An 11407-nucleotide genomic window follows, 5' to 3' on the forward strand; every position below is an offset into this window, starting at 1 on the left:
AAATCCTGCAGTGCAGAAAGAGGCCATTCAGCCCATCAAGTCTGCACCAACCACAATCCCACAACACCCTCATACTTACCCTTGTTAGTGCCCCTGATACTAGGGTTAATGTAACATGGCCAATCCATCTACCTCACACATCTTTGGGCTGTGAGAGAAAACTGGAGCACCTAGAGCAAACCCACACAAACACAGGGGGAATGTGAAAACAGGAAAACGTCATACAGACAATGACCCGGAATTGAACCTGGGTCCCTGGCGCTGTGAGGCAGCAGAGTTAACCACTGTTCCACCCTAACAGGAGGCAGGGTGGGCAACCCTGGAACAAATCTGCAGGCTACTAGGTGTGGAAGCCGCTGCCAAACTATTTCAGAGGGCAGTTCAAAGTCAACTACATTGCTGTGGGTCTAGAGTCAACTAGAAGCCAGACCAAGACAGGACAGCAGATTTCCTTCCCTTTAAAGTGAACCAGATGGGTTTTTTCAACAACAGACAATGGTTTCATAGTCGCCACTGCTGAGACTAGCTTTCAATTCCAGATTTTTAGCTGAATTTAAATTCTACCAGCTGCAATTGTGTCATTTGAACACTTACCCTCAGAACATTATCCCGGGCTTCTGGATTATCAGTCTGGTTGTCATTACCACTATGCCACCACCTCACTGTGACTCATGCCCTCCACAACCCTTTGCTCCCATCCTTCCATGCCAACTCACCTCGTCTCCTTGGACCTTTCCTTGACAGCTTTGGCATTTTCTGGATAACTGTGATAGAATCATAGAATTCCTACAGTACAGAAGGCCATTCAACCCATCAAGTCTATACTGACCACAATCCCACACAGGCTCCATTCCTGTAACCCCACACATTTATCCTGCTAATCTCCCTGTCACGAAGGGGCAATTTAGCATGGCCAATCAACCTAATCTGAACATCTTTGGAGTGTGGGAGGAAACTGCAGCATCCGGACGAAACCCATGCAGACACGGGGAGAAGGTGAAAACTCCACACAGACAGTGACTGAGGCCAGAATAGAACCTGTATCGCTGGCACTGTGAGGTGGCAGTACCACCAGTGGCACTGCATTGGTTTTACATTTCCTGGATAGCTTTGGTAGGTTTCAAAGCTGGACAACTAGACATTTTTGAAAGTTTGACAGTTCCAATGAGTTTGTGTGTAAAAAGTACATAATCAAGTTCACATTTAACAATCCCAAAGGATGCCTTGATTCCTCCCTCACTCAAAGGTGTCCTGGAACTCTCATCAAAATCAAGAAATAGGGCAGATATTAAGTTATTCAGTCATCAGTTAATCTGTAAACAAATTCTAGTAAATTTCAGCTCAAGAAACTGCAACACATTGCAGCATCAGTACTGCATGTGTATCGAAAGAGTTAATTCAACACACTGCATAAGGAACAGACAGAATATTCCAGAATCCTTCAGGAAATCACAGAGGAAGCAGATGAGGTCTGCGTACTAACGTCTGGCAAATGTTTTTAAGTATTCTGAAAACTCAAACTTGAAGAAAGATGGATATTATGCCGATATTCATAAAAATGAAGCACAAACTTATTCCAGCCCCTAACACCAAAGGATAAAAGTTCAAATGCGTTTAGCAGAATGCTCTGTTTAATTTCAAGGAGCAGTAGGAGTCATTGCAAACTTAGAAGCAACAGGCCATGTGTTACCATTGTATAATTCTTTCCAAAGATAATTTAAGTTGATAATCTGGTGAATATTATTTTAGATTTTCAGAATCAGACATTCTTAAAATGGGCTTTTAAAACCATTAAAGTTTCTGGAATCAATGGCAAATCAGTTTATTCAGCTGAAAACTGACATTACAACAGAAAGCAGAAGGAGGTGATGAAGAGAAAATAATTGAGGACTAGTTCAATAACTGCTTTTCACAGGGTGCTGTTCTGGGCACAGAGTGATTCACATCAATACCAACTTGACACAAAGAGATGCAGGGTACAGGTTCATAGCTTCTTGAAAGTGGAGTCACAGGTGGACAGAGTGGTGAAGAAGGCATTCAGTATAGGAATTGGGACGTCTTGTTGAAATTTGTACAAGACATTGGTAAGGCCAAACTTGGAATACTGTGTGCAATTCTGGTCACCCTATTATAGAAAGGATATTATTAAACTAGGAAGAGTGCAGAAAAGATTTACTACGATGCTACCAGGACTTGATGGATTGAGTTATAAGAAGAGGCTGGATAAACTGTGACTTTTTTCCCTCTGGAGTGTAGGAGACTTAGGGGTGATCTTACTGAGCTCTATAAAATAATAGGGGCACGGATCAGCAAGATAATCAATATCTTTTCCAAAAGGTAGGGGAGTCTAAAACTAGAGGACACAGGTTTAAGGTGAGAGAGATACAAAAGGGTTCAGAGGGGCAATTTTTTCAGAGGGTGATGAGTGTCTGGAACAAGCTACCAGAAGTAGAAGTAGAAGTGGGTTCAATTTTGTCTTTTAAAAAGCATTTAGATAGTTACATGGATAAGATGGGTATAGAAGAATATGGGCCAATTGCAGGCAATTGGGACTAGCTTAAAAAAGGGGCAGCATGGACAAGTTGGAGTGAAGGGCCTGTTTCCATGCTGTAAACCTCTATGACTCTACAAAATCATTAAACTACTGGATGGATGGTTCTCATCTAAAGTTGAGAAATACATTGCCAATTGAGAACTTCCTTGAGCAAACAGCACTCAAACCCAGAGTGACTCGCACCAGGAATATGCCAACAGTGGTCTTAGTAGGTATGGACAGCAGGAGAAGGATGGGGGCTTGGAAGATTATATGGTGATGTGAATGAGTAACTCAGTGTGAAATAGATTGACACAGTCACACAGACTCAACAAATTAATGGACTAAGTAATGGTGGACAGATTTTATGTACTACGTGAGTATGGTACTATCTAACATGTGCTGATGGTAAGATTGGATAAGTGTTTTGGGAAATGGGGCACCTTAACCTCAAGTTACCATTAATAAATTATATTCTGGAGTACCCATTAGACATGGAAGCTTCCAGCAATCTCTCATGTAATTGAGATCTGGGCGCTGTCAGAACCAGTATTTATCATCCATCCCTCGTTATTTTTGAAATGGTGGTGGTGAAGTGGATTGATCGTAAGAAAGGCTGGCTCTAGCATTTTAGAGGACTGGGCATCTTGACCTCAAATTAAAATGGTTAATTAGATACAAAAATTTTGCTTCACTTGCAGTTCCCATTAGTCACGGTAGCTTCCAGTGAAATAGTAAGAATCATGTACCTGTGTTCCTTTACCCTGGCACGCACCAGCGATCAAAACAATAATAAGCAATAATGACAACCATAATAAAGCAACAACTTGTACTTAGAGAGGGCTTTTAAAGTCGTAAAAATGTTTCACGTGACTTTTTACCAGGCAAAAGCTGACACCAAACCAAGGAGACATCGTGGCATGTGACCAAAATGTGGGTCAAAGAAATAGGTTTTAATGAGTGCCTTAAAGAAGCAGGATTGGTGAGGACTGGGGGATAATTTTCAGAATTTAGGGTCTAGACACCAGAAGGACTAATGATGGAAGTGGGGTGGCACCAGAAATCAGAATTGGACCAGTGCAGCGTTGAGAGTGTTGTAGAGGTGGTACCTCCAGGGATGGGAGGAAGTACAGCACAGAGGGTAAGTGCCAGCATGCAGAAATCCCAAAAGGAAACTTGAAGCAGCTGTCACAACAATTTGTGTATTATGAGGAGTTATCTGAAGTCAATGTAAGTAACTCTCAGATAATTGTAATGATTTTATATATTAAAGTTAAACATTTGTTAGAATAAGGGAAAGCTTACATAAATTCTCCACTCTTCAGGGTAGCAACAAACAGGACTGGCTTCAACACACACTATCTTGTTCAAGATCACATAGCCATATATCACAGTCCTCAGTCTCATTTTATGTTTTTCCTCTTTGATTTTCTTTCTGTATTGTTTCCACAACCCTTTAGAAATTCCTCTTCCCAGAACTGATCAACTGTTTTTTCATTAACTCATGGCCACTATATTTATAAAATAAACTTACCATTTGTCTCTTTCATTTACGATCACCTAATTGTATATATTTCTTTTAAGATACAACAGTTAATTTCAAGTCACTTCCTATATCTTCGTAATGCAAATTTCCACCCATGGTGCTTCTTTGCCACTCCATCGTAACTATGTTCATTATAACTTCAACTTGCCTTCACACCTCCTTGACTGATGCTTTTTCCTCTGCAATCTACTGAATCAATTAATTCAGTCACATCTGTACAAGATTGTTTCCTCATATATGACAACGGTATTACAAAAAAAATTAAGACTCGTGGAGGAGAAATATATCTTGACCAGATCATTAGGTGAACTTCCCTTTCTTCCAACAGTACGAGATCTTTCATGTCTGCCTTACGAGTTGAACAGGATCTCATTTGGAAGATGGCACCTTGAACACTGCGACACTCAGCACCACATTGAGGTGCCCCCCTGGATTGTGCCCAAGTCTTTGGAATGGTGTTTAACCCCAAAGATCTCTGGCTCTGAGAAAAGGGAGCTACCACTATGCCAAAAAAGCAAGGCTTTTTTTTAATGATTACATGTGTTTATTGTCTCAATTTGTCAAAAACAGGTTTGTGAAAATATCCACAACCAATTGCTTTGATAGTGGCTTTAGCATATTGTCAATCTGTTATCATCATCTTCTTGATTCTCACTCAGATTCCAAAAGTGTGAGCTCATCTCCCTCATGAACTAGTCCTGAAGAGTTGAAATGCCTCAAGATGTTCCAAATTATGAGTTACATTTGACTGTATATCTCTACTTTGCGGCACAGAGGGCAAGTACTTTAGCACCACCAAACATGAGAAAGACATTTTACAAAAAAGCCAGTAATCCTCACTGTACTCATGCTGAACTCCCTTATCTAATGACCATTAACACTAACTAAAGGCTAAACGAAACAGAACTCATGACTAGAAAATCTCTGCAAAATAACTCAACTCCCTTCATTCAACTGAGCAAGTTCCAAGTTGGCCATAAAGCTCCATTAAACAGATGCAGCTAACCTCATGTGCCCTGAATACATCTTCAGGTAGATAGCCATTTTTCTCTTTTGGCCCAGGCCTGGCATCTTTATGCTTTATTCTAGTACAAAAGAACAATACTGTGAACTCTAGAAATCTACATAAAAAAATTGAAAATGCTGTAAATACTCAGTAAGTCAGGCAACATCTGAGGACAGAGAAACAGAACGAGCATTTCAGGGTTAGTTAGTGTTAGAGTAATTCTGACGAAAGCTTATCAACCTGCAATGTTAACTCTCTCCCCCAGTGCAGATGCTGTCTGACTTTATTTATTTATTAGTCACAAGTAAGACTTACATTAACATTGCAATGAAGTTACTGTGAAATTCCCCTAGTCGCCACACCCCGGCACCTGTTCGGGTCAATGCACCTAACCAGCATGTCTTTCAGAGTGTGGGAGGAAACCGGAGCAAAACCAATGCACACACGGGGAGAAAGTGCCAACTCCACACAGATAGTGACCCAAGCCGGGAATCGAAGCCGGGTCCCTGGCGCTGTGAAGCAGCAGTGCTAACCACTGTGCTACCATGCTGCCTCACGCTCGCTCAGTTGCTGACTTGCTGAGGATTGCCATGATCTTCTATTTTTCCATGATCCTATTCTGATTACCTCTGCAAATCTGTTTTTTTTTGTTCTGATCTGTTCCTGTCATTATCTGGCTGCCACCTGTACAATTACTGTGCCAAGACACAGGGACATTTTGTTGGCAATGTCTATTATATTTTTGAAGAATGTTTCGATATAGGATTCCTGGTGCATCAGTCCTGCCAATGAAAGGGGTACGTTTGAACGTCAGCCAAACCCTTTGAAACGTAAAATAAAAGTCTGATCACATTTCGGAATATGATGCAACGCAAGACCAATAAATGAGAACCATTTAGCAACCAATTACAAGGTGGTAGACAATAACATTGAAAGCTTTAGTAGGTGATGAAGAGACATGATTGGGAGGGTAGTGAAAAACATCAATAATTAGAGCAAGGCACAGACAGAAATTCTATCTTCTAGGAAGCATTTCTAGCACAAGCAATCCCTTAGAATTGGAGTACGTGAAACAATTCGTACCATTCATCAGATTTTGCTGCAGATTTTCACCTTGTTGTGCCACCCATTAGGGAATTGCTTTATTATTCCTAACACGATCGCACCTTTTCTTATTTCTTCTCCCAGTCACTTGTATTAAACACCAGTGAAGGATAGAACTGGAACCACCATACACTTATCAGTATTTATTTGCATAATTACTCATTACAAACATGCACCTCCTAACCTAACAATTACCATTTCAGTCATAGAATCCCTACAGTGCAGAAGGAGACCATTCAGCCCATCAAGTCTGCGCAGCCAACAATCCCACTCCAGGCCCTATCCCCTCTGTCCCACACATTTACCTCACTAGCCTTTCCAACCTACACATCCCAGCACACTATGGGACAATTTAGCACGGCCAATGCACCTAACCTGCACATCTTTGGACTGTGGGAGGAAACTGGAGCACCCAGATGAAAGCCATGCAGACATGGGGAGAACAGGCAAACTCCACACAGATAGTGACCCAAGCCAGGAATCGAACCTAGGTCCCTGGCACGTTGAGGCAGCAGTGCTAACCACTGTGCCATCATTCCTATTTCTAAGCGCGCAAGTGAATATCCAGGTTAATGCCACTGCTGTATACAACTAAACACAAATAACATAACAGTTGGCATCTCATGCCAGTGACAAGTACAGTCCACAGACTGGTCGCAATTCCTTAGACCTTTTGGAAAGCTGTCAGTGCCCCCACTGAGGGAGATATGACAATTTACGTTTAAACAACCACGTCATAGAGAAAGGCACTCTATGGAATTTCACTGAGCCATATGGAAAAGCAAACACTTTAGCCAGGGAAAGTTAAAAAATGTGGCAAAGTTTGCCATTTAATATTCAGAAGCCCAGTCAATGATAGAGGAGCTGCAGATTCTCACTTGAAATCTCTGATAGAGTTATCTTTTAGTATAATGATAAATTACAGAGATCTTGTAGTGGAGTGGGTAGCATCCCTGCAACTGAGCCAGAAGCTCCAGCTTCAAGTTCCTCTTCAGGACTTGTCAATTGAGGAATGTGTGCACATAATGTGACCAATCAGGCTGAGTATCAATCTACAAATCCTCACAACACATGCCAATACAGGGCAGTCACAGCGTGTGCTCTGGTCAGCCATGTGATGGAAAGAACATTGGCCCTTCCAACATCATTATCCATAGCTCCAGACCACAACAGGCATATAAAAAGTACAAGCTGCCACAGCAATTCAGGGACAGCCCAAGTGAATTGTAACACACACCACACTATGACTGATGAATGGCAAGGTTGCAAAGCAAAAATATGCTGGATGTTTAAGGATCCTGGGACCTCTGACCTTCTCATTTTGTGTCCTTGTTTGTCGCTATTGTGCGTTTCTTCCATCATACCGTAATGATAACCCTTACAATTTTGTCATTTATTGAGTAGAATGGACCTATACTTTTTACTCTTTCACAATTCATGGACTTTACTGGCTCGTCTAACTAGTCCATCATTACTCATCTCCTATTACCCTTGAGAAGGTGTTGGTGAGCTGCCTTCTTGAACTGCTACAGTCCTTGTGGTGCAGGTACACCCACAGCGCTGTCAGGAGGGAATTCCAGGATTTTGACCCAGCGACAGTGAAGGACCGGCAATATAATTCCAAGTGTGTGAGTTGGAAGGGAACTTGCAGATGGTGATGTTCCCATGCATCTGCTTCCCTTGTCGTCATAGGTGGTAGTGGTCATGGATTTGGAAGGTTCTGTCAAAGGAGTCTTGGCAAACTATGGTGGTGTATCTTGTCAAGGGTACACTCTGCATCGGTAATGACAGGTGTGAATGTTGAAGGTGGTGCTTGGGGTGCCAATCAAGTGGGCTGTTTTGTTCCAGAAGATGTCAAACTTCGAGTGTTGTTGGAGCTGCATTCTCCCAGACAAGCAGAGAATAATTCATCACACTTCTGACTTGTAGACGGTGGACAGGCTTTGGGGAGTTACCTTTTGCAGAATTCCCAGCCTCTGACTGCTCTTGTAACCACAGTGTTTATATGGCTGGTTCAATTCAGTTTCTGGTCAATGATAACCCTCAGAATGCTGATCCAGGGTGATTCAGTAATGGTAATACCATTGAACTGTCAAGGAGAGACGATTGGATTCTCACTTGTGTGGTATGAATGTTACTTGCTACTTATTAGCCCGAGCCTTGTCCTGGTCATGTTGTATATGGACACGAATTGCTTCAATATTTCAGGAGTTACAAATGGTGCTGAACATTGCGCAATCTTCAGTGAACATTCCTCACTTCTGACTTTATGATGAAGATGGTCACTGATATAACAGCTGAAGATAGAATCGTAGAACCATACAGCGCAGAAGAGGCCCATCAAGTCCACAGTGACACATTAGAAACACCTGAACTCCCATCTGCCAGCCCTTATAGAATCATAGAGCCATAGATGGTTGAATCTAGGGCACTACCCTAAGGAACTCCTGCAGTGACCTCCTGGCTCTGAGGTGACAGACCACCTACAACTGTAACCATTTTCCTTTGTGCTCGGTATGACTGCCAACTAGAAGCGAGTTTGCCCCAAGATTTCCATTGACTCCAGTTTTGCTGGGGCTCCTTGATGTCACACTCAGTCATAAACTGCCTTGATGTCAAGGGCATTCACTCTCATCTCAGCATATGCTCTGGAGTTTAGGAGATTGAGAGGTGAACTCACTGAAAGTTGTTTAGAAGGCTTGACAGATAGATGCTGAGGGGCTAGTTCCCATGGCTGGATGAGAGGATCAGTTATTTAGGACTGAGATGGGGAGAAATCTTTTACTCAGAGGGTTGCGAATATTTTAGAATTCTCTACCCCAGAGTCTGCCGAGTTTGAAATATTCAAGTCCGAAATTGATAGAATTTTGGGAATTAAGGCGGGGCGGGGGGGGGAGAGAGAGAGAGAGAGAGAGAGACAAAGACAGAGAAATGAGAAAGTGAAGTTGATGCAAAATCTCAGCCATCATCTCATTGAATGGCAGAGGAGGCTCCAAGGGCCAAATGGTCCACTCCTGCTCCTATTTCTTACATTCATACTCCATTTCCCAACTTTGCCATTGAATTCTTTTCAATTGACTGGTCCCGTCATTGTGTGGGTGGCTGATTACTGAGTTCGCAAGCAGCACAGAGGGAAATATTTTACAACATTGAGTGATTGTGTTACACCAATATATATTAATGCCAAGTGCTTTGGAACAAATGAACGAACTGAAGCTTGGCCGGGGCCTCACAAACAAGATAATAGGATATTGTTGTATGGCGGGGGTAACTTGCATGTCACTGTAATGTAAAGTTTACTTATTAGTGTCACAGGTAGGCTTACGTTAACACTGCAGTGAAGTTACTCTGAAAATACCCTAGTTGCCATGCTCCAGCACCTGTTTGGGTACACTGAGGGAGAATTCAGCATGGCCAATACACCTAACCAGCACATCTTTTGGACTGTGACTTGAAACTGGAGAACTCAAAGGAAACCCACGCAGACATGGGGAGAACATGCAAACTCCACACAGTGACCAAGCTGGGAATCGAACCCAGGTCCCTGGCGCTGTGAGGCAGCAGTGCTAACCACTATGCCACCAGCGGTGACAAAATCTGTCACCCCTGGGGTATTTGATGTGCAGGAAGCAGAAGGTCATCCTTAGACCTCAATTCATAGAATCCCTACAGTGCAGGAGGAGGCCATTTGGCCCATTAAGCCAGTGGCAGTGCAGCTTTAATCTTCTGTAGTTCACCTCTGTGGCAACATGGGGTGTTCAATATGCTGAATACTATGTCTCTTGATCTGAATTCCAAGCCCAATTTGTAATTGAAACAGTGGAGTCGAGAATTCTCAAAATTGGGCAGCACGGTGGTACAATTGGTTAGCACTGCTGCCTCACAGTGCCAGAGACCCAGATTCGATTCCCAGCTTGGGTCACTGTCTGTGTGGAGTCTGCATGTTCTCCCTGTGTCTGCACAGGTTTTCTCCAGGCGCTCCTGTTTCCCCTCACAGTCCAAAGATGTGCGGGTTAGGTGGATTGGCCATGCTAAATTGACCCTAAGTGTGAGGAAGATGCTGGCTCGGGTAAATGGGTAATGAGGGCAGGGCTGGCATGGGATTATGGTTGGTACAGTAAGAAGTCTCACCAGCTTGTGGGTTTACTATCAAATAAACCAGTTGGGCTTTAACCTGGTGTTGTGAAACTTCTTGCTGTGTTTACCCCAGTCCAAAGCCAGCATCTCCACATTGTGGTTGGTGGCAGACTCAATGGGCTGAATGACCTCCCACTGCACTGTAGGGATTCTATGAATGGAAATCTAAATAAAAACGTATTTTTTTTAAAATAATTCTCATTCTTTCATGTTCACAACCAAAAATTAGGATTAGTTGCACAATTTGTTTATATTTTCTTCCCCCACTATCTAAATGTTTACACCTATTTTGTTGTATTTGTTCACTGTGCAGGATGAGGAGGAGGAGGAAAGTTCCAGTAAATCCTACCTCGGCCTTGTCTCTGCGGTTCAATCCTTCTCCCTCACTGGGGCCTCCTTCTGGCCTCAGCCCCAGCTCATTCCGCTGTCAGTCTGCGGCCCAGAGAGGCGGGCCGCCACTCTCCAGTCATCTCCCCTCCCTTAGCCCAAAGGCAAGGCCCCGCCAGCTTGGCTCCCTTCCTCGGGCCCGCCTCCCCCTCTTTCTCCTTGGACGTGCCGCTTCTCACATAGTCCGCTATCCTCAGCCAACGCTGTTCCTCACGACCTCCGAGCACCGGGAGGCGCTACAGATGAGCCTCCTCGCACTACTCCCAGCACCAACGCTATTCATTATGACCTCCGAGCACCGGGGGGGGGGAGAAATGAGGTGCGCTGGACCTGCCCGCACTCCTCCCAGCGCCAACGCTGCTCCTCACGACCTCCGAGCACTCGGGGGCGCTGCGGGTGAGTCTCCCGGCACTTCTCCCAGCACCAATGCTGCGCCACGTGACCTCCGAGCACCGGGAGGCGCTGCGGGTGAGTCTCCCCCGCACTCCTCCCAGCGCCAATGCTGCTTCTCACGATCTCCAAGCACCGGGGGGCGCTGCGGGTGAACGACCACGCACTACTCCCAGCACCAACGCTATTCATTATGACCTCCGAGCATCGGGGGGCGCTGCGGGTGAGCCTCCCCGCACTCCTCCCAGCGCCAATGCTGCTCTACATGACGTCCGAGCACCCAGGGGCGTTGTCAGTGAACCTC

General features: G+C 44.1%; 1 protein-coding gene across 1 annotated transcript in view; it reads right to left on the reverse strand.

Annotated features, from left to right (window-relative positions):
• The window catches only part of p4ha1b (prolyl 4-hydroxylase, alpha polypeptide I b), an 82721-nt gene extending 71818 nt beyond the window's left edge, over nt 1–10903 (reverse strand). The window contains exon 1 of the mRNA XM_080215806.1: nt 10676–10903. The gene's annotated coding sequence lies outside the window, so the exon portion shown is untranslated. The remainder of the gene's footprint in view (nt 1–10675) is intronic.
• Nucleotides 10904–11407: the final 504 nt, after the last annotated feature.

The sequence above is a fragment of the Carcharhinus amblyrhynchos genome, chromosome 31 (assembly GCF_965287045.1).
Source record: "Carcharhinus amblyrhynchos chromosome 31, sCarAmb.v2.hapA, whole genome shotgun sequence".
NCBI lineage: Eukaryota > Metazoa > Chordata > Chondrichthyes > Carcharhiniformes > Carcharhinidae > Carcharhinus > Carcharhinus amblyrhynchos.